This window comes from Gekko japonicus, unplaced genomic scaffold (genome assembly GCF_001447785.1).
Source record: "Gekko japonicus isolate JY-2015 unplaced genomic scaffold, Gekko_japonicus_V1.1 scaffold2377, whole genome shotgun sequence".
NCBI classification, from domain to species: Eukaryota; Metazoa; Chordata; class Lepidosauria; order Squamata; family Gekkonidae; genus Gekko; species Gekko japonicus.
Window position 1 is genome coordinate 75,405 of NW_015167606.1, and position 19,954 is coordinate 95,358.

The following is a 19,954-nucleotide window of genomic DNA, read 5'->3' on the forward strand; positions in this document are numbered from 1 at the left end:
AGCCTGAGCCAACCAGCCACGGCTTGCAAAGCCCGGTCCAGATCTTCTGGTTTGGAGTCCAACTGGCCATCCAACATCAGATAGAGCTGGGTATCATCAGCGTACTGATGGCAACCCAACCCGTGCCTCCGGGCAATCTGGGCAAGGGGGCGCTTATAGATGTTAAATGACATTGGGGACAGCACTGACCCTTGAGGCACACCACATTCCAGTGGGTGTCTCCTGGACTGCTGTTCCCCTAGCGCCACCCTTTGTCCCCAACCCTGGAGAAAGGAAGCAAGCCATTGCAAGGCCAGCCCCTGGATCCCCATGTCGGCGAGGTGGTGGGTCAGCAGCTGATGGTTGACCGTGTCAAATGCGGCCAACAGATCTAACAACTGCAGTACCGCCACACCGCCCCAATCCAGATGCCTCCGGAGGTCATCCGTCAGCGTGACCAGCGCTGTCTCCATCCCGTGTCCCGGGCGGAAGCCGGACTGGAAGGGATCTAATATGGAAGTGTCATCCAGAAAGCCCTGCAACTGTGTCACCACCGCCCTCTTGATTAATTTGCCCAAATAGGTGATGGCAGTTGATTCAGTTTTTAATATAGCACCATTACTAAATGAAAATATATACTCAACATGAATGGTATAATTGTGTGTGTGTGTGTGTATGTATAGATAGATAGACAGAGGTGTGTGTGTATAAAAAATAGTGAAATCTACCCCCAACTGCAGATATCTAAATCTGTGGATTACAACACTAAAGAGATTTTTCTGCAAACTCGGGGAAACCCAAGGTTTGCAGAAAAATTGAAAATTTACAAAAATATATTGGTGTTTAAATTGGCCCCCAAAGGGGAAAAAACATTGTCTGCAAGCACAGACAATTCTCTTACTAGTATAGCTGGCCACTCTGGGCATGGCGCTGTGGTGGAGGACCCCTGGAAGAGCTATGGGCCTGGCTGCCATAGCAGAGGACATTCTGGGCCTGGCTGTGGCAGCAGAGGATGCTAGGAGTTGCTGCAGTGGCAAAGGATGTTGGGAGCGGCTCCAGACCCTGCCGCCATGACAGAGGACAAACTTTGGTCCCAGCTGCCATGGTGGAAGATATTGGGAGCTGCTCCAGTCCTAGCCGCCACAGCAGAGGAATTGGGAACTGTTATGGGCCCAGTCACCGTGGTGGAGGATGCCAGGAGAGGCTACCAGGCACAGCCTCTGCTGTCGATCTCAAAGGTGGGTGGTGGGGTCTGGAGCTGCCACTAAGCCAGGCAATGGGTGGGGGAGATGGAATCCTCCCTGGCAAGTCTCGCCAACAGTTTAGGCCATGGGGGGGGAAAGATTGCTGGGGGCTCACTGAGGGTAGGCAGTGCTGCACTGAAAGCAATGTTGGGCGAGATGCAGCGGGCCTGGCAACGGAGACAGGCTGTTTCAGGCTCAGGCAGTGGGAGTAGGGGGAGCTGAAGCTGTGCCAGGCTTACCTTCCGTGGATGTGATGAGGGGGGCGGCGGGAGCAGTGGCAGGCTCTTTTAGAACAGCAGCAATGGAGGGAAGGAGCCACAGCTAAGAGGGAGAAGCGATCCCTGCCCCCGTGAGTATCATGGGTTCCCACTTGTAACAGTAGAATAGTAAAATGTGTGCATAGTCTCCTAAAAAAAAAAAGTAGCAAAATTTTAAGATCATGCAGGGGATTCATAAATGACCCTGTCTGTGTGCCCTTTGAAGTTCAGGAGTAAGTTCCTAGTGGAACAAAGCAAGTATTGTTTCTTATTCATTCATTCATTTATTAAAATAATTTGTAATCTGCCTGTGAGAACTGTATTGGGATCAAAGAGCAGGACACACTTTAAAACCAGTATAAATAAATAGCAATATTGTAAAAAGAAAAGGGGCTAACAATTCCAGTCAGTAACAACAGGGGCCTATAATGCTTAAAAACACAGTTTGCTAGCATCATAAACAATTTTCAACAGAAGCCTGGTCCTTAAATTAATTACAAGCCAAATGTCATTTGATAGAAGGTTGATCTCAGCATTCAGTAAAATATCAGTAGTGCCGGGGTCAGGCAGACATAACAGATTCAGGCAGAATAACAGGGCAGAGCCGAGGTTTTCCATTCATCCTCTGGAAAAGACAAGCAGCAATGCAGACAAGAACCAAAAAGTCATCCTCAGTAGTGCCATGACTGGTAGAAACAGTGCAAAGGAAACCTCTTGGTGCAATCCTCTTCGGTGGTAATACCAATAAGTCTGCTGGTCAACTTGCCTGTCACTTCTATTACTTGCTGACATGCTCTCTCTCCTCTCCCTGTCCCAATCCCACTGCCTTCATCAAACTGGAACAGGATCAGCAAGGTACCAGAATGTCAAGCACTAAAGACCTTCCCTGATTTTTTTCCAAATGCTAATGGTTAGACAGTGTCATTGATGCAACGAACATGAAGTTGAGCCAACTTCAGAGGACGGCGGAAGACCGGAGGGCCTGGCGAGAGTTCGTCCATGGGATCGCGAAGAGTCGGACTCGACTGTGCGACTGAACAACAACAACAAATATTTTTAAATCCATGTTTGTAATTTTGGTAACAGCATTAAAAAAAATAGGGTATATTTTGTTCATGTTCTAAGTAGTGACTATCCAACTGCAGTTCTTATTACTGATTCAAAAGACAATTTTGTTAAAATGATAAAGATATGGGTTTCAGTACATTGCTCGGAGACTGTAATTAACCCTTGATCAAAAAGCCACATTAGATCTTTTGGTTCCACCAAATGTTAATATTTTTAAATCCATGTTTGTAATTTTGGTAACAGCATTAAAAAAAATAGGGTATATTTTGTTCATGTTCTAAGTAGTGACTATCCAACTGCAGTTCTTATTACTGATTCATAAGACAATTTTGTTAAAATGATAAAGATATGGGTTTCAGTACATTGCTCGGAGACTGTAATTAACCCTTGATCAAAAAGCCACATTAGATCTTTTGGTTCCATATAGGTTTTATACCACTTTATACCCACAGAATGCTAGTGGAAGTTGTAGTTTGTGGAGGCGCAAAAAGATCGCATTTAAAGATCACAGTTCACTCCCCACCCCCGTTCCTGCATTTCTTGGACAGAAGGAGTGGGTGTTGAATGGGCTTTTCTGTGGTGAGGTTATGCTGTTTGCTATGAGTGCTAGAAGAATAAAGGATTTTAAGTTCTAAAAACCTTCCCCCCAATGGGTATGTGCCTTCTTTCTTGTTGAGTATCTTTTTTATCATCTGTTCATTTGCATTTTCATTAACTGCTTGTACAGTTCTTTTTCTTTCCAGGGAAATTCTAATGAATTACTTCTACTGGATTTAATTTTAACATTTTGAAATTTTAAAAAAATCTTTTAAATTATTGAAATAATATATTTGACATTCTTTTGAACACGTTGACATTCTATCTAAATGCTAAATATTAATATTATAGCAAATGTGTCATGAATATCAAAGTGGGGGGGAAGTCATGTTAACTTCAGGTATGGTTTGTTAGGTTTCATTGATGTGTTACCATCTGACTTCTGTGATGATAATTATAACTGACATATAACAACCTGCAGATGATATTTATGGGTGTAGAATTTACAAAGTGTGAAAATTAATAGGATTTCTGCAAAGGACACTACTAAGTTATTTTTTATTTCTTTTGTAGTGATTGGTGAATATGAAGATTTAAGAACAGAAAATAAGAAAACAAAAGAAGAGGTTTGTATCCATATGTTTACATATGTCATAAGAAGTTGTGTAGCCTGTAGTTTTTACATACCCTGTTGCAGTTGGGTAATTTTTTATACTTCTGACTACAATTCACAAGGGATTCTGCCACTGGGTTTTCTCCATGTAAGAATATTTTTCAGCAGCTTTCATGAGAGTAGTGATGATAATTGTGGAAATTACTGGTGTGTGTCTCTGTACATTGCCTTCGTTTCCTACAAGGAACTCAAAGTGGCAAACAAAGTTCTTCCTTCCCTCTTATCTTCTCACAACCAATCCTGTGGGGCAAATTAGCCTGAGAGTGTCCGGTCCATGGTGAGCTTCATGGTAGAATGAGGATTTGGACCAGGTCACCAGTTTATACTACACTTGGTTTCTGTTGTACCAGTTCATTTAGTACTTTCTTTATGCAATTATATATTTGGAAGCAGAAAATATAGCCCTAAGATTAGTACATGCATATTACACAGATCTAGTACTCAGAGCAAGTGACCTGATGTGCTGCAGTGTGTCTTTATTCTTAAAAGGTATCGGCTCAGCTAAGCGGAACATCCTAGCCATGCAACATCTTTTTCTTTTTTTACTTATGATCTCAACACATCACCCTAAGAATGTTTTGTATAATTTGTTTTTCTTTCTGTTTTTGAAAGATAGCTGGTCCAATAAAAGGAACTGTCTTGCTTTTTTTTCTCAATCTGTGGAACCAGCACTGTTCCAAAACTCTTACTTTGAAAGGTGAATTAGAAGGTAGGCAGGTTCACTCTCCACCACCAATATTGCCTGCTTGCAGGCTCTGCTGCTGTGATTGTCCTCTTCTGCAACCATGTTTTAACTTGAGATTGGCAGGACCCTTCAGGGAGATATGAGTAGCTATCCAGTATGAAAACTGCTTCTGAACATATTTTACTTTTTATAGCGTTATGAACCTCCAAATGACTAATGGCTTAAAAATTGGATCATGAATACTTATTTACTGTGCTCAGAGAATGTCTCTCAGCCACAATAAAGCAAAGCAAATAATTTTCAGTTAAAGCAATCTATGGCTTTAAAAAATCCAAAAGCCAATTGGTTAGAAGCATATACAAATAGCAGCAATACCAGGACAATCAAAATAAGCAAAACAGCAGCAAAATAGTTTGCTTAATCTTATTACAGAAGGCACAGTGGGAAAGGGTTGTTCTTCCTTCTCAGCAGAGAGGAGAGCCTACCTTCTGAGAACAATTCCGGAAGGGTAGCCATATTACTCAGTAGTAGCAAAAAAATAAACAGTGGTGTTTTGATGCTTTAAAGTTTAGGAAGATTTATTCCAGTATAAGTTTTTTGTGTATTAGACTTTTTAAAATACATTGTAAGGGAGCACTAAAGAACAGGGTCACCACAGAAAAACTCTGCTTTTGGTAAGGACACCTTAAAACTTACAACTGGTGATACCTAACATAGGGCTTCACTGGCAGTTCTTAATGCCAACGTGACACAAATCGCTAAGCAAAAAGATAACTTTCAGTCAAATATGCCCTTTGTAGTGCGCTTATTTCCAGAATAATTATGTGTACTAGTGGGTTGTTATAACAATGAAAACATATAAATTTGTTATGAAATACTTTTATGCTCCTTAGTATAGTGTAGTGTAGTGGTTAAGTGCGCGGACTGTAATCTGAGAGAACCGGGTTTGATTCCCCCCTCCTCCACTTGAACCTGGCTGGATGACCTTGGGCAAGCCATAGTTCTGGCACAGCTGTTCTTTAAAAAGAGCAATTTCTGTCAGAGCTCTCTCAGGCCCACCTACCTCACAGGGTGTCTGTTGTGGGAAGGGGAAGGGAAAGGAGTTTGTAAGCTGCTCTGAGACACCTTTGGGTAGTGAAGGGCGGGGTATAAATCCAATCTCCTCCTCCTCCTCTCCCAGTGATGCAGCCCACATGCCTTTTCTATAGCACAATTCTATTTGCTTAGAAATTAGGCAGGCATCTGCAACATTAATAGATTCATGTTTGGCTTAGCGTTATTGCATGTGAAAACAAAAGTGAGATCAGTTGACCTGGAGCCCCATATTTGAACTGGTCTCTCCTGTGCAGCACCTCCCATACTCTCGGAGCCCTCTTCAGATAAATTACAGGGTGCCATAGGTCTGATTTGCCACAGTTCAAATGTTGCCATTTTTTGGCTGTAGTACCTTCTCTTTTGAACAGCTCCCCCCCCCCCCCCCCCGACAGTTAGGATGGTTCCTACAAAGGCGTAGTTTCAGAGGCATTGTAAAGATTTTGTGTTTAAAATGGCATTTGATGGAGGCTAATGTCTCTCTTTCTGCTGCTGATAGAGTTGGGAGGGTCTTGTATATTGGATTTTGTGTATGTGTGTGTTTAATTTTCTGTGACTATATCTGCTTAATTATTTTGAACAGTGCTTGGCCACACTGTTTTGAATGCAACCATGAATGGTGCAGAGGTGGGATTGTAAATATTTTAATAAATAAAAGGAAGACACAGACCACAGTCTTGTACAGTGTGAAATGTTCTAGATGGTGGCCAAGGGCAGAGAACTTTCCGGTAGCAAGAATGGGAATTACTGTGCAAAACTGGTTTTCTGTGAGAGAAATTGCTTAGCCACAGTTTGACTGATGGTCATAAATATTTCTAATTTGCCACAATAATAAGTATAATATATAATCCAGTATGCTTACTTTAGAAATAAAATATTTTCCCCCATGATTTCCCCCCCTTTGCCTAAACAAACAGGCAATTTGTATATGTTGGAGGCTCATGAACTGAGTTTTAAGAGATATGTGTTTAACCAGTTTGTTATGTTCAACTTTAATTCAAGTCACTTTTAAATTAGTAATATTTAATATGATAGAAATTTGATGACGTTTTCCACCCTACTGTTAATGGTATGTAGGTAATGTAACTGTATAATCTGCTGTTATCCATATTACTTGTCAGTCCTCATTGAGAAGGTACTTGGGAATCTGTTCATATTATTATGTTATCTGCTCTCCATGAACAAGGGGCAGCCTTGATGACTATAAGGAAAAAAACAGCCCTTTGCAAACTGTGTGGCCATGGGCCAGCATTCACATGTGCACTATCCATGGTTAAGATATAACATAATAAAAGGAGTTCTCATCTAAGAGGCACATTGTATTGCTGCTAATAGTTTGAAATTACTGTGTAAATAATGAAGTACTGGTACCACTAGTCATTCCCATAGTTTGTTTGAGCAGAGAAGTTTCTTATCTCAACTAAATAGTGGCAGGATCAGCTATAATTTCAGGGGAATTAGTAAAAATTCCTCCTCTGATCTTTATATGCTGTCCAAGAGAAAAGGTACAAATATTCTGTTGGTCAGGGGAAAAACAGCATCTTCATCCTATTGTGCTTTCCCTGTAGCTACTTGCCTGAAAGTAACTTCTACTGCTGGTAGCAAAATCTGTTCACACAATAGGAGTGTTTTGCGACTCACCCCAGAATATGCTCAATAGCCAAGTATATTTAACTTATTGTATAAGTTAAATAATTATTTCCAGAGGGGTAGCCATTTTAGTCTTCTATAGAAAATCTGAAAAGGTATCCTATACCACTTTAAAGACTAATAGATTCTTTGTAGTCTGAGCTTTCATAGTTTGGGCCTATTTAATCAGATGCATAGGTACCAAGGAGGGATATGATAAACACTGAGATGAAATGATGAACAGTGGCCTTAAATAGCCACGAAATGTTAGTGGTACTGTTTGTAAATTCCTTGTGTGAAAGTCAAAAGGGCAAGGAAAGTACATCGACCTTTCATAATATGGGAACTATTGTCTCCAGCATTTCCCCCTGGACTATGTGCCCAGTCTGTGTTCGTACAATGAAAAGTGCTTGTCCAACAATGTCAGTAGATGGAGCACAGTGGCTGGCATTCTCTCACTTTTCTCTTCACTTGGATGAAGTTTTCCTGTATTGGATGTTTGAGGCTGTGCCCTCTCCCTTTCTGTATAGTGTATAATTATGCTCAGTCTTTGTGCGGGATACCCTTCTTGTTAAGTCACAGTGCATCTATTTAGCCAGAAAATAGTTCCCCATATGTGCAAAGGGAGTGTAGGAGACGCTTTGTGGCCATAGGTGTCTCATTGCTTGTGGGGGATGGATGAAAAAGTGGAGGTCTTGCTTGATTTTCCTTCATTTGTGAACCTACCTCTTCTGCTTACCTGTGTAGGGTTCCTTGTTCTTGCAGCACCAATTGCAGGAGTGGAGTTGAGATTTTTGGTGGGTGTTTACAGATATTCTGCCATGGGACAGCAGCCATACAGTTGTTTAAGTTTCTAAGAAGACTAGTGTTGTTCATTTATTCTTTGCTTTATTTGTTCTCATTGAATGCTTAATGTTGGTGAAAAGTTGATATTGAGGATTCCAACAGAAGGTTCCCACTTGTGTGTTCCTAGTTCTCTGGACATGTGACTTAGCCCATTTTCATGTATCCTGACAGTTACACTTCGTGTTCCTTGTTGGAGTGCAGGTGCTTCTGCTAGTGTGCTGCTAATTCCATCACAAGTACTAATAAGCAGGTTGCAGTGAATCCTAGTATTTTATATTTTAAATTTGTTGAAGGCCAAGGGGAACTGTAACCTTGGGGAAGTGTACATACACATTTTTCTGTTTCCTGTTACAAAATAAGCAATTACATTGGTAAAGTGGTGTTCCCCTTCTTATTTTGAATCCATACGAAGGAAATGCAGTCCTAAGCCCAACCCATCAATCTCAAAGAGATCCTTTTCTTCCTAGGTTGATGAGGCGTGGTAGTTACAGTGCTAGAATAGGACCTGGAAGACCGGGTTCAAATCCCCTGCTCAGCTATGGAAGCTTGTCAAGTGACCTTGGGCCTATCGCAATCTCTTTTCCTAACCTACTCCCACAAGGTTGTTGCTGAAGAACAAAATTTGAGTCCAGTGGCACCTTTAAAACCAACAAAGTTTAATTCTGGGTATAAGCTTTTGTGTGCATGTACACTTCTTCTGATTGTTGTTGTGAGGCTTAAGTGGAAGAGGAGGGAACAACGTTGAAAGCTGCTTTGGGTCCACATTAGGGAGAAAGTGGGATTTAAATTTAAAAAACAGGTTTTGTATGAGATGTTTCCTAGCTTCAACTCTATTCTTGCCTCTTCTTTACTCACATGTGAGTTCCCAGCAGACTCCCTGCTCTTTCCTCATTCTTCAGCCACTTTGTGTCTAAACTTCCAGTGTGTTTGTCTCTCCTGTCTTCTGGACTCTCCTAATCCATAGTCAGTGTGGTATAGTAGCTAGAGTGTTAGAGCAGGACAGAGGATACCTAGGTTTAAATCTCCACTCAGTCATGAACCCTGGGCCAGCCATTATATCTTAGTCTAACCTATCAGTGTTGCTATGAAGGTAAAGTATGTGAGAAGAGTACCAATTAAACTTTCCTGAACTCTTTAGAGAAAGGATAGAATAAAAATGTAGTTAATAGCAGCCCAGCACTCAGCCTAGTACATTACTGGCATGAAGCAATAAAAGAGCATGCATGTCCCTCATTCCTATTGACAGTCATGTGAAGTGGCTAAAAAAACCCCTCTACTGAGTGGCTTGGGAAACAGTGATTTGAAATTTGGTAGTGGTGCCTCGGTAGGGTGGAGTTTGGGGAGGGAGTTCAGCAAGATTGTAATGCCACAGGATCTGCTCTCTGAATTTTCCATTTGCTTCAGTTGGACTGATTTCTGTAGTCTGGAGATCAGTTGTAATTTTGGGTGAACTCTGGGCTTGATGTTGGTAACCCTGGTACTGAAGCAAAATTAATTGACCTCAGTGGGGCTTCTTTTCTGGCATAAACATGCTCTGGGTTGACCAAGGCTGCCAAGCCCCCGGTGGGGATGAGGGATCCCCTGCCCCCAGGTCCCATTGCCTGATGCGATACAGATCAGCAAAAGGAGAAAAATTAAGAAAAATAAAAGCAGCCTCATGTAATTACCTGAAGCTGATACAAGAAGTGACAAGGGTAGCTCTAAGATTTGCTGGAGTTTTTATCATAGAGTTTCTGGTGACTCCTTGAGCGACCTTTGTCACTTCCTGTATAAACGTCTGATAAATACATGAGGCTGTAATTTAAAAAAAAGATCTCCTGCAATGCTGTGCCCCTGCCAACCCTCCAGCTAGTTGCCAGGCACTGCCATGCAACCCTTGGGCAGAAGAAGAGGAAGAATAATTGGTTTTTATACCTACTTTTCTCTACCTTAAGGAGTCTCAAAACGGCTTACAACTGCCTTCCCTCCCCCCCCCCCACAACAAGCACCTTGTGAGGTAGGTAGAGCTGAGAGAGTTTGGAGAAAACTATGAATGGCCCAAGGTCACCTTGCAGGCTTCGTTTGGAGGAGCAGGGCATCAAACCCAGTTCTTCAGATTAGAGTCTTAATCAGTACATCATGCTGGCTCTCAAAGTTAAGGGTTGACTGAGTTAAGACACCTGTTGTTTTGTATTGTATTTGTAAAAATTCAAATATTGCTGTCAGCTTCCCTGACCGATTGGCCCTCTTGTGTATCAACACAAAGGACTATTTCAGATGGCTGTGAAGTTGGGGAAAGCCCTCAGGTTTGTATGCGTCCTTCCTTCTGCAGGGCAAATTCCTCCTTGTCTTTCTTTGGTGGCCATGGTTCAGTACTATATAGTCACTGCTGCTAACTATAGCTAATTCTTTCCAGGGTTCCTGTTTTAACCCACATTTGAGGCCAAGGTTTGATATGGAATTGCAAACATTAGTTGAAATGGAACCTGGTTGGTATTAACAATGGGTGGACTCAGTGCTGATATAACATTGAACCGCAGTTAAGGTCAAAAAGAAGGGGGGGGGCCTGCAGGTTAATGAGATATATGAGCCTCCCACCCCCCTCCCACCCCAGTCTCTTAACCATGGTGGTGCTGTGCCAAGCTCTTAGAATGGACATTGATTTGTTATTTCTAATCCAGGTGTTATTTTTAACTAAACATTTTTTTGCTTGTTACCAATTTTTATGATAAGATTGGCTGTTAATAAGAGCCATTAATTTGTATTGATGGTGGAAGAAAGCTGTGAAGGGAGTACTTCATTCTTTAAAAAATCATTTTGTTTACTTAATGGGAAGAACGTACTATTGATTTCCAGCAAAACTACATCTGAGCATTCATACCTGTGAGGCAGATCAATATGAGTAGCTAACATGAATATGCAGGATATCTTCTGGCGTGCTTTGTGTGTGGGAGGGAGGGAGAGACAATACTGTTTAGGAGATGGGGCTGCTGGCAGCTCTAGACTTGATGTCCTTGACCACTCATTTTCTTTAGAAAACATCTAGGTTTAACAAAAACATGGTAGGCAACTCTATTGTCATTCAGTCAACACTGTTGTTATGTCAGTCTTATCTGTTCTTTGAATTAAACATTTTAACTCAAGATACAGGATGCAATTTAATTATCCTTTCATTTGGTGGAAAGTATAAAGGGTTTTTCCAATTAAATGTCTGCATGATAGCTGTCTCATGATAACAGTGTCTCGAAATGCTTCAGTCTTGTTTGCATGTACAAGCAGTCACCCAAACACTGAAAAAGTGGATTGGAACCTCTGGGACAGTCAGTGGTTCCTAACTGGGTTTATCACAGGATAAAATAGAAATGACATGTAAACAATAGCTGAGTGACTGCGGTCAGAGGGTGGGTGTGTAATCCAGAGTTTCCTAAGACTACAAATTCCAGTGGGGTAGTCGAGTTAGTCTGCACTATTAAAACAAAAAGGAGTCTTCTGACACCTAACAGATTTATCGTAGCATAAATGCTTATGAGTTAGAACCCACTTTTATCAAATGCACAAAGTGTAACTTTATTACAGGTAGTTTGAGAAAAGAACAGATTGTATCATCCAAGAATTGTATCATCCAAGAACAGATTGTATCATCCAAGTATCTCAATGTCATCTGGTTTTGAAGAAGTCCTGAATGTCCCTGGTAGTGTAAAGGCCAGTAGCTGTATAAGCTTGTGTCATCAGAGTCATGGCCACAGTGTTTTTTAAAATCAGAAAAACTACAGTAATCTAATTTTGCCTCTGTAGTTCATTCAGTGAACTCAAGCAGCGATTGCAAGCAATACCTCACAGCTACGGCCAGAAATATTGTATCACACCAGTCTCTCTAATTGGGCCTTAGCAGTTTCAGACTCTTTGCCCGAATAGTGATGTTGCATCTGGAGACACAAACAGACTGGCTTACAACAATACATGTTTCCAAAATGGCACCTGATAGTCCAGATGCAGAGTGGTCTGACGCCTGTATGAAACTGCAGTTAAGTTTTGTAGAGAGAGTGCATACAGTTTATAAGCCAGTTTCAAGTTAACAAAGCCCACAGTTGTGGCCTGGTTTTGGTGAGTAAAAGTGGTCAGCGTAAATTAAAAGATGACATTTTAAAGTATTTGGAATTAAACCTGAGGAACTGGGTATAGGAATGATTTGTGAGTCCATATCATGAGATTTGCTCATGATTATAAAAGTTTGGACTAACAATGCAAGAAGCCCTAAGGCAGAGTAGTGTCTGAGAATATGCATTTAACAGCTTATTTCTTCTAGTCTTTTTGTAAATTAATGAACAATATTCTTCCTGAATATTAATAAATGTAAACGGCATTCTCAATTAGCCAGTAATGTTTTGCAAAACCTGCGCTGTCTTTTCTTGTCCTTGACATTCAACAGATGATAATACAAAAGAGGTGCAATATGCCTGCTCCCAGTACTTGTGCAGAATTTGCTAACCTTGTTAATTGGATATTGGGGCTGGGATGTAGTTATCTTGCTCTAGGTTTTCAGCCTGGAACTGATTCGTACTTGTTAGAATATACAAGATCAGCAATGTGCATGAAGCAAGAATGATAAGAAGAACATCCTACAGGGGGAATCAGAGGGTTTAAGTACCTAGCATAATCACTTTCCTGGCATTTTTAAAATGATCCCCTCCTGCTTCCTGATTGGCTCATTGGAGACTTCCTCTTCCTCCATGGTATTTCGTTACACAGTTAAATGGTTAGATAGTTAGAACTTTCTGTCTTCTCTACTCTTTACACAGTTGTTTCTCTAGAACTTTCTGTCTCCTCTACTGTTTACACAGTTGTTTCTCTTCTAAATAAAACTGTTTATTCTTTCAGCAGCTTGAGTTCCACTCCTTTTGCATATTTAAAACTCTGCCAACAGCACTATACTATTAAAACTTGAGTATCAAGACTACCCAAATTAAAAGGGCAAAATATGGATCAGTTGTGGAATGAGCTTGGGCAGGTTTTCCTTATTTTATAAAGGCAGTGGTTGGGAAATCATTTCATATTTTTGCAAGCCATTTCATCTTGTTGTGAGCTGTATTCAGAATTTATGGTCCTGCATAGGTATTTTGCCACTGTAACTTGGGCACTTGAACTTTAAAAAGCGTGACTAGGCTGAATTATTCATTGCTGGTTTGCAAGATTCATATTTAAGTTTATCTGCTGTTATTGCAGTATCTGGATTCCTAATTGGTTCTGCTAACTGCTACTAATAGATTATATGAAAACATCTATGATTTTTCACAGAATGTGTGTTGTATCTCTTTTTAGTGCGACAAAATCAAACAGGAGAGAGATGAAGCAGTCAAAAAACTGGAAAAGTTTCAAAAAAGTAAGTAGCCTTTTGAAAAGAAATACAGACTATATGCTGGCATGTCGGATGAGTAAAATCAATTAAAACTTCTTAATAAATAATACAGTTTTAAGGGTTGTGTTGTCTGTTCAAATTGATGTAATGACTGGAGTTTTACCCATATGAATGAAAGGCAGGTTGTTGTTGTTTTTGGAGGGGGGGAGGCAGGAGTTTATAGATCCCTTCAGTAGGGAGGGCTGTTGCTTCTCCTCTCGTGACCACCCCTGCTTGATTTTCTCTCTACATATTCCATCACAGCAATGTTGAGAACCTGGAGGAAGAATAATATGATCTCTCAAAGACCAAAAATAGAAAAGAGCTTGGGAGGGAGAAGCAGAGTAGGCTTTTCTCTTGCATTTAAGGCCCAGTTACATAAATCTGTGGCTCTCTGATCAGATCCCAGTACTTTAGCTTAGGGTTGCCAGGTCTGTCAGACCAGCCAGTGGGGCATGAAGGGTGAACTTATTGGACGCAGGGAGGGAAGAAGCTGTAAATAAACACATGACATGCCTAGGTCACCCAGAAGTGATGTAGGCATCTCAGGGACTTTGGGGGTGACACTCCGGTGTGTGGGCAAAACTTCTATGGTAGAATTAGCTTCTACCATAGAGTTTTGCCCCAAAACCAGAGCATGACCCCCCTCCCACATCACTGATATGCCTATGTCTATCATCATCTGCATGATGTAGGCATGGCACGTTAATTTTTGATTTCTTGCCTGTTTTTTGTGGGGGGTAATTTCCCCCCTTCTGGCCAGCTGGTTGGCGGCGGAGGGGAGCACCCAAAACCAGGGGACCCCCACTGGGGGTCTGGCAACCCTACCTTAGCTTCATGAAGCTATTGGTCCCCCACCATTTAAGTTCTGGGGTGAGGGAACAGACAGGCACCTGTTGTGCCTTTTTAACTCTCTGTGGCTTAAAGCTTCTGGGAGAACATTTTTGACTGGAGAAACAGTGCAGGGCTGAAGAATTAAACGCCAAGTTCCAGTGTCATGATTCTACTCTGTATTGGGGGCTCTCCCATAGTTGCATTTTGCCAGCTGAAAGGCATGTCTGGGGATCTGAAGACCAATCCCCAGTGTCATATGTAGTTTGGCCATTAGTAAGACGCAGGGAGCCAAATCTGCCTCAATTCCGTCTTCTCTAAAATCCACTGCAAATTAAGGCAAGACCGCTCTTAACTCTTCTCCCCAGGCCTTTTGGTCAGAGGACATGCAGGAGGATTTTTCCTCTCGTTTTTCTTCAAGATGTGGCATGAAGCATGGAGTTTCAGTTGTGATGGTTCAAAAAAAGTGGAAATTCATGGGAATTAATGCAGGCAATGTTAAAGGTACCAATTTGTTGCTGTGCTTTGAAATAATCATGTCCTCTACCCCAAAAAGTACAAATGACAGTAGAAATAGATGACATACAATTTTCAAGCATAGTTCACACCTTTTTCTGTCACGGCTTTTGTGTTTTATAAATGCCTCATGGCAAAGCAGAAATACAATGGAAAGAGATGTACTGATGAGAGAGGTTTCTGTTGTTGAATACCTATCTGTCATCAAGGGTTTAAGGCTTAGGTTAGCCCCCCCCCCCATGGTTTTTTGGCATAGTTTTTAAAGTATCATGTCCTTTGTTTAAAAACAAAACAGAAAACAATACCACATATGGCTTAAAAATAAGAGGGGGAGTGAGAGGGCCAGAGTCTTCACCCTTCCAATGTAAAGCTTCCTCAGTGGAGAAGGCCCAATCTATTGAATTTCTCCCACATATACAGTCTTTTAAATGTGTAAACAGTTTTCTCAGCTGAATCCCAGTACTGTATATGTAATGTCAAATCATATGCTGGTAACCATGAGCTGCGGTGGCTCAAGTGGTTAAGACGCTGAACTGCAGGCTGTGGAAGGTTGGTAGTTCAGCAGTTTGAGACCCGAGTGTACCGCATGACGGAGTGAGCTCCCATCTCTAGTTCCAGCTCCTGCCAACCTAGCAGTTCGAAAGCAAGAAATTGCAAGTAGATAAATAGGTACCATTTCAGTGGGAAGGTAACAGCGTTCCGTGCGCCTTGGTGTTTAGTCATGCTGGCCACATGACCACAGAAAGGTCTTTGGACAGCGCTGGCTCTTCGGCTTTGAAACGGAGATGAGCACTGCAACCCTAGAGTCGGATTCAACTGGCTTTCGAGCAAGGGAACCTTTACCTAAACATGCTCTGATCCATGGGTGGGCCATCACGCCTTCATGTGTAGCATCGGTACAGATGTCTTTTAGTTTCCTGAAGATGTTGTTCAAGTCTAATTCTAAGTTTTCAATTCTAAGTTTGTAATTCTCTCTCCTGCTTTTATACACGCTACTTCTTGGTTCTTTCTAATTTCCCAATTACAACTCCCCAACATACATACACCCTTGGCTGTGTTTCTTGAAAATAGCATAATCTGAATTGGAATGCTATGCAGCTTTTCAGTCAGCCAGTTGGATAACATTACGCTGTAAAGAAGCAGGACCATTCCAACTCCAAAGCACTTATTCTTGTCACTATTATTTATTAATATAATGCTGTATATGGAATTACAACTTCTGTTTTTCCTTCCCACAATCACCAATAGCTCAATTGCATTTTTCTTTTTAAAATCCCCAGAGATTTATACCAGCAACCCATAAGGGAGCAGGTGCATCCAGTAAGCAGAACAGAAAGTGAAGGAAGTGAAAGCTGTGTATGGAAAGCTCAGTTTTATATCTCTTCAGTGTCACCAGTAGCTGAACAGAACATGGGATCCAACCTTATTTTGATTCTATACTGCAGTGTATCCCAGTAGAATAGGAAAGGAGTTAATAAAGGCTGAGAGATTGTCTTATTTGGAAGCATGCTAATATCTTGTGGCAGATTTTTTGGGATGGCATCAAAAATACCTTTAGACTGAATGCCTCGATAAGTTCTGATTGAAATTATCTCCTGAAAATAACGTACCAGTGACAGGAAGTTTTCTCCCCACCTGGGTGTTTGAGGGTTTTCCCCCCTGTTCTTCCCTTTTTGTGAGGTAACCAAGTTTTGTCCAATGAAAAGAAATTACATACTGCTTTTTAATGGTAGGTTGTGTTTCTTTGCAACCCCTAGGATTGCAAATAACCAATTTTAAAGTTGGTATGGTGATGTCTTTCATTGGAGCAAGGGATAAATATGCTAACTCTCCTCCTCTACCAAATGCCCAGTTTTTCACTTGTGTGATAATGGTTCTATTGATTCTGTGTGGTGTCTAGAGATAACAAAGCACAGCTAATGGGAGTGGAAAGGCTCCCATGAATAGCTTCTCAAGAGAGGAGATGACAACAGTGTTGTCGCCTGTTATGTTAGGTCTCTGTCACTATAGTATGTTTTGTTGGGAGTATTAGTGAGATTTAAAAAACAACAACACCGAAACCAAAACATTGTTGAGGAAGGAATTTACACAGCTGTTGTTTATATTGGCTTCAAAGACACAATCAAGAAGACCTGCCTATAAAATAGTTTTAAACTTTGCATTACCTTGAAATGATCATGGCATCACCCCAGCATGGCAGAAATTTCCTTAATAAGTCAAATTCCTGTGAAAGCGAAGAGGAAAGAAAAATAACAAACACAAACACACGTACACCTTGTGGCCTGTTGGTGTTTGTTATGATACTGGAAATTCAAGAGAGTCACGGAAAATGTCAAGTAGTTAAGATTTAAAATTCAAAAGTAATATTTGCTCTTGTAAAATGTCGTAGGTTTCCTTTATCTTCCTTTTCATGTTTTTTTTTAAAGGACATACCTTGTAAACATAGCGATAAAATGCCAGGAATATTAGGATTTTACAGCAATAATGGAGGCCATTATTTAAACGACAATATAAAAGGCAATTATATTGATGAAGAGCTACACGGGCTTTGTGTCTGTGAATAAACTTGGCTTGTGCTCAGCTTCTATTTGTTCTCCTGGCATAAACACATATTGTGCGTGATTCCTGTTTAATGGGGGCCCAGTTTGTATGCCAAGCAGCTGCATTTTAGGCCCTATAGCGTGATTTCATAGCTCTCTGAAAATTGGTTCTATTCAGCACAAGAGATAGAAGGTGGTGGTAGGGGGGGAAGCTTCAACACACAATCATTTCTTTTCAATTGGAGCCAGAAAGGTTGATGACAACATGACCATTGTGTGATAATGATAAGACCACTAAGGATCTGTACTTCTCATCAAGGCTTTCACACAACAGCAGATACAATTTAATTCACTGCTCTGTCAGCAGTGCTGATACCATTATGCCGTCTGTCTCCACAGTTATAATCACTGTCCTCCGAGAAATGCAGTTGAAATGATCTTGAGCAGTCAAAGAAACTCTCAATTAAGGCTGCCACTTCCAATGTGTCAGATTGTGTCTTATGCACTTGGTACAATTTTCACTTCCAATCCTGTTTATTTACAATGTCGGCCAGTAATTACGCTTAACGTGTCATTTAGTGAGGGTGCCCCTGCCAAGGAGATTGTTGGGTGCTGCAGTACCATTGAGTGGGAGTTTCTTGCAGTCAATGCCATCAGCGGCTTTTAGTCCCTGATGGGATGCGGTAGTAATGTTGATAATGCAAGTATCACGCTCATCAAGTCATAATTAGATGCCACTCAAATGTGCCACTTGTAATAACAGTGTTGATTCATGTTTTCTCGGTGACTGCAACTACTAATTAGTTAAGTGGTTTTTGGTTGGCCTGCATTTGCTGCATATTATTATTACCCCTGAAAAAATGTCGAGGTTGGAGAGGTTTCTGGCCACTTAGTGTTGCTTTATGAATTTTAATATCAACATAATAAGAACTTTTAGCAGTCTTAGGGGGGAAAATTATATTTCATTTTTCATAGATTTCCTCCCCTTTCTGGAATGTAGTCATAATTGCAGGTTAACTAATCTTAAATGAATCATGAGTTATCTCTTGTAAGACAGGCCTCTCTGTTTTTTCTTTGACTAGTTTATGTGAAATGTAAATTTTCTCCTGCTATTATTTAATGTAAAGGGAGTCCATTTATTTATTTCTTGGCTGACCTTGTGACATCACAAAGATTTTTAAATGAGGAAAATGCAAGCCCTCTTCTCCCCCCACCCTCCATTTTTGTCAGTGAATTAAACCAGATATAAGAACCTCATGTTACATCAGTGATAGATTCTTTTTTCTGTCCATTGTGTTTTTTATGACTGTTCAATAGAGGTGTGCTTTTTGGGTTTAGGGTTTGGAAATAATCAGAATTTTGTGAATAATGCCATATTCAGAACATTTCTAATATTTCCAAGTCTTGTCATTCCAGTTATTTGGAATCACACTGATTCTTATGGAAAGCAAGTAGACTGCTTGGGATATGAAAGTGAAAGATATCCTGGAGACAACCCAGGCTGAACTGCTTGAGAAATGAAAGTGAGGTGGGGACAGGGAGCTGAGTGGCCACTGGTTTGTGTTACTATGGTTTTGCCAAGGGGGCTAGAATGAGAGCAAATCCTGTGGTTGATGTCTGACTACACTTATGGAATTTGAAGCAGGAACAGACAGCTGAAAGCACTTTCACATAACCCTAGTTGGGTAGTAGATGATGTGAAAGACACACTTTCACATTGGCCCATTCCACTTTAAAAGCGGGCCTAGCTGCTTTATAATCCCTCTGCTGTCCTCTGGCCATTTGTTGTTGATTTATGATCTTCACTAGCAGTAAAGCCCGTTGTGAAAGCAATACAACGGGATCTAGAAAGAGGCTCTGGGGCAGTGCTCTGGCTTTGGGCAAACAGTGTCAATTTGCTGTGGTGACCTCAGCAGGGTATAATGACAGAGTCCACTGTTTTCTCCAGAGGAACTGATCTCTGCTACCTGAAGAGCAGTTGTAATTGTGAGTAATCTGTAGCCCTCACCTGGAGATTGGCAACAATTGTTACCCAGGACAAAATGGCTGGTTTGGAGGGTGGAGTCTATGGCATTCTACCTGTCTGAGGTCCCACCCCTCTGCAAACCCCACCCTCTCCAGGCTCCACCCCTCAAATCCCCAGGAATTTGTCAGCATGTAGTTGGCAACCCCATCTCCTTCCCAGCTAGCCACCAACCTACCATTATCTGCCCCTTTGACTTCAGCTGACTTCTGCCCTCCCTTCTGCAGAACAGTTGTAATACTGAGTGCTCTCCAGCCCTCACCTGGAGATTGGCAACAATGGTTCCCTATGTGAGACTGACTGGTTTGGAGGGTGGAGTCTATGGCAGTGTACCTGTCTGAGGTCCCACCCCTCCTCAAACCTCACCCTCTTCAGGCTCCATCCCTCAAGTCTCCAGGAATTTCCCATCTGGAGTTGGCAACCCTATCAGGATTGGCCCCAATGTGTTTTCTCCCAAAGGCCAAAGTAGGTGACAGGACCAAGCTTAGTTGCCTACCAACAGGCACTGAGGGGAATGTAGGGTTGCCAGCTCTAAGGAGGGAAATACCTGGAGGTTTGGGGGGTGGATTCTGTAGAGGGCCGGGCGACGGAGGCATCGGCCTTCTGTCGCCCGCCTTGCCCCCCCAATCTCGGCCCGGGCGACCGCGGCTCCCGCCAGCG

At 41.5% G+C, this 19,954-nt stretch overlaps 1 protein-coding gene across 1 annotated transcript in view; it reads left to right on the forward strand.

Moving 5' to 3' along the window:
• Nucleotides 1-19,954, forward strand: part of SHTN1 (shootin 1) — a 126,548-nt gene that overhangs the window by 17,454 nt on the left and 89,140 nt on the right. The window contains exons 2-3 of the mRNA XM_015414003.1: nucleotides 3,659-3,711; nucleotides 13,309-13,369. The gene's annotated coding sequence lies outside the window, so the exon portion shown is untranslated. The remainder of the gene's footprint in view (nucleotides 1-3,658; nucleotides 3,712-13,308; nucleotides 13,370-19,954) is intronic.